Source organism: Myotis davidii, unplaced genomic scaffold, assembly GCF_000327345.1.
Source record: "Myotis davidii unplaced genomic scaffold, ASM32734v1 scaffold203, whole genome shotgun sequence".
In the NCBI taxonomy this organism is placed as follows: domain Eukaryota; kingdom Metazoa; phylum Chordata; class Mammalia; order Chiroptera; family Vespertilionidae; genus Myotis; species Myotis davidii.
The window spans coordinates 54377-58423 of NW_006293968.1; the positions used below are offsets into that span (position 1 = coordinate 54377).

At 40.8% G+C, this 4047-nt stretch overlaps 1 pseudogene; it reads left to right on the plus strand.

Moving 5' to 3' along the window:
• The first annotated feature begins 1742 nt into the window (after positions 1 to 1742).
• LOC102761695 lies at positions 1743 to 2281 on the plus strand (annotated as a pseudogene).
• The last annotated feature ends 1766 nt before the right edge of the window (positions 2282 to 4047 follow it).

Here is a 4047-nt window from a genome sequence, read left to right on the forward strand (position 1 = left end):
TATAACTGTGGTTTTGAACTCTATATCCAGGAGTTTGCTTTCTTCCATTTCTTTCATTTGTGACATGTTTATTGTCTCTGCATTTTGGCTGCTTCCCTGTGTTTGTTTCTATGTATTGGGTAGCGGCTAAGTCTCCTTGAGTTGATAGAGTGGCCTTGTGTGGTAGGTGTCCTATAGGGCCCAGTGGCTCAGCCTCCCCAGTCAACTGAGTTGGATGCTCTTGGTGCACCCCTTTAGGGGCTGTGTGCACAGTCTTGTTGTATGCCAGAGGTTCGTAACAAAGACAGAATCTTTTTTTAAAAATTTTTATTGTTGAAAGTATTATATATATCCCCCCCCCCCCACCACATTGACCCCTTCTAGCCTGCTCCCAAAGACAGAATCTTAAAAGCATCACTAGTCCTAGCTGGTTTGGCTCAGTGGATAGAGCATTGGCCTATGGACTGAAGGGTCCCAGGTTTGATTCCGGTCAAGGGCACATGCCCGGGTTGTGGGCTCAGTCCCCAATAGGGGGTGTGCAGAAGGCAGCCAATTGATGATTCTCTCATCATTGATGTTTTGATCTCTCCCTCTACCTTCCTCTCTGAAATCAATAATAAAAATAGAAATAGCAAGAGAAAAGCAGTTAGTTACCTAGAAGAGAACTCCCATAAGACTATCAACTGATTGTTCAACAGAAATATTTCAGGCCAGAAGGGATTGGCAAGAAGTATTAAAAGTGATGAAAAGCAAGGACCTACAACCAAGACTACTTTCCCAGCAAGGCTATCATTTCAAATTGAAGGAGAAATAAAGAGGTTCTGAGACAAAGGAAAGCTAAAGGAGTTCATTACCACCAGACCAGTATTTAAGAAATGTTAAAAGATCTTCTTTAAGGAAAAAAATGAACATAGTTATAAATAATAAAATGGCAATAAGTATGTATCTATCAATAATCACTTTAAATACAAATGGCTTCAGTGCTCCGATCAAAAGGCATAGAGTAGCTGAATGGACAAGAATATAAGACCCACACATAATGACAAATAATGGGATTGATCTAACAAGAGAATATGATCTTTATAAACATGTATGTATCCAACATAGGAGAATCTAAATATGTAAGCAAATCTTGACATAAAAAGAGAAGTTAGCAGTAACACAAATAATAGGGGTTTGTAACACTCCATTAAACTCAATGGATAGACCTTCCAGACAGAAAATCAACAAGGAAAGGTGGCATTAAATGATTCACTAGATCAGATGGGTTTAATTGAGCATTTCACCACAAAGCAGCAGAATATACACTCTTTTCAAGTGCATGTGAAATATTTTATAGTATAGACCCCATCTTGGAACAAGAACACCTCAATAAATTTGAGAAAATTAAAATCATATCAAGCATCTTCTCTAATCAAAATTCTATGAAACTAAAAATAATCACAAGAAAAAACCTGAAAAACACACAAACACACAGAGGGTAAATCCCATGTTACTAAACAACGAATGGATTTATAATGAGGTCAAGGAAGAAATGAACAGATTCCTTGAGACAAGTAAGAATGGTCACACAATAATCCAAAATCTATGAGACACAGTGAAGGCAGTACTAAGAGAGAAATTCATAGCAATTCATGCCTACCTCAAGAAACAAAAATCTAAAATAAATAATCTAACCTTACACAGATAGCTACTAGAAAAGGAACAAGGAACAAAGCCCAAATTAGGTAGAAGAAAGGAAATAATAAAAATTGAAATGAGCTCTTTCTCGTCAACAAGGTGGCGGAGCAGACGCAGAGATGCAGATCTTTGTGAAGACCCTGACTGGCAAGACCATCACCCTTGAGGTTGAGCCCAGTGACACCATTGAGAATGTCAAAGCTAAAATCCAAGACAAGGACGGCATCCCACCTAACCAGCAGCGTCTGATTTTTGCGGGCAAACAGCTAGAGGATGGTCGCACTCTCTCAGACTACAATATTTAGAAAGAGTCCACCCTGCACTTGGTGCTGCGTCTCAGGGGCGGCATCATCGAACCCTTCCTCCGCCAGCTTGCGCAAAAGTACAACTGTGACAAGATGATCTGCTGCAAGTGTTATGCCGGCCTGCACCCCCGTGCTGTCAACTGCCGCAAGAAAAAGTGTGGCCACACCAACAACCTGCTCCCCAAGAAGAAGGTTAAATAAGGTCCCTCCACCAACTCCTTGGATCCACAGGGCAGCCTTCTACCTGAACCCTGTGATGCTGGGGCCTCAATAAAGTTTCTGTTTTGTTGACTGGAGCAGTAAAAAAAAAAAAAAAATTGAAATGAAATAAACATAGAGTCTTATAAAACAACTGAAGGCCAGGTGCATGAAATTCGTGCACAGGTGCAGTTCCTAGGCCTGGCTGGTGATTGAAGCATGAGCGTCTGGCATGGAAGGGCAGGTCCCAGCTGACCTCTGGGCCCTGGGAAGCACCTGGACCCTTGAGCCCCCATGTTCCCCCCTCTGCCTGAGTCATTAGGCCCCCTCCTGGCTCTCTCAGCATCTGGGGGCTGGGTGGCGGCCCAGATACTGCTGCTGGTCACCTTCTGCAGTGCGATTGGGCCCCACTCACACCTGCTTTGGCCTGGCAATGCCTGCTCACCTGCTTTACCATCCTACCATGGTCCCACTCTCATTGGGGCCCATCGGGACCAGCAGTGCCTCCACTGCCACCCACCGCCAGTGCCACATCGCCAATGCCCACCATGTTCTGCGCTGCCCCCTGGTGGTCAGCACAGGTCATAGCGAGTGGTCGAACTCCCGGTCAAACTCCTGGTCGAGGAAACAATTTACCTATTAGGCTTTTATTATTTAGGACACAAAAGGTCAATGAAACCAAGAGCTGGTTCTTTGAAAAGATAAATGAGATTGAACTTTTAACCAGACTCATCAAGAATAAAAAAGAGAGGAACCAAATAAAATCAGAAATTAAAGAGTATAGGTAACAATTGATACCACAGAGATACAAAGCATTTAAGAAAATATTAAGAACAACTATATACCAACAAACCAGACTATCTGAGAGAAATTACTAGAAACACACAATGTTTCTAAACTGAATAGACAAGAAACAGGAAATCTGAGCAGGCCAATTAAAACAAATAACTTCCAACAAACACAATTCCTATATCAGATGACTTCACAGGGATATTATACCAAACATTCAAAAAAAGAACTAACACCTATCCTTATCAAACTATTCCAAAAAAGTTAAGAGGAGGGATGGAAGATATCCAAGCTCATCTTACAAAGCCAGCATTATCCTAATTCCAAAACCAGATGAATACACAACAAAAAAGAAAATTATAGTCCAATATTCCTGATGAACATGGATCCAAAAGTCCTCAACAAAATATCAGCAATCTGAATTCAGAAACACATGAAAAAGATCATACATCATGTTTAAATGAGATTTAATACTGACATGAAAGGTTGGTACAATATCTGCAAATCAATAAATGTCATACACCACATAAACAAATGAAGGATAAAAATCATATGTGATTTTTGCTGAAAAAAAATTTGACAAAACCTAGTACTAATTTCTTATAAAACTCTCAGCAAAGTGGAAATAAAGGGAACATATCTCAAAATAATAAAGACCATATATGACAAACCCACAACTGACATCATACCCAATGGCAAGAAACTGAAAGCATTTCCCCTAAGATCAGAAACAAGGCAGAGAATTCCACGTTCACCACTCTTATTCAACATAGTACCGGAAGTCCTAGCCACAGAAATAAGACAAGAAGAAGAAATGGTAGAAATTCTAATTGGAAAGGAAGAAAAGTCATCATTTGCAAATGACGTAATATTGTATATAAAGAATCCTAAAGATTCCATCCAAAAATTACTAGAACTGAAAAATGAATTCAGTAAAGTAGCAGGATACAAAATAAATATCCAGAAATCAGTTGCACTTTTATACATTAACTAGAGGCCTTGCGCATGAAATTCGTGCATGGGTACGGTCCCTAGGCCTGGCCTGCAATCAGGGCCATCTTCCCTGGCTGCCCGCAGCCTGCCCCCCCCCCCATTG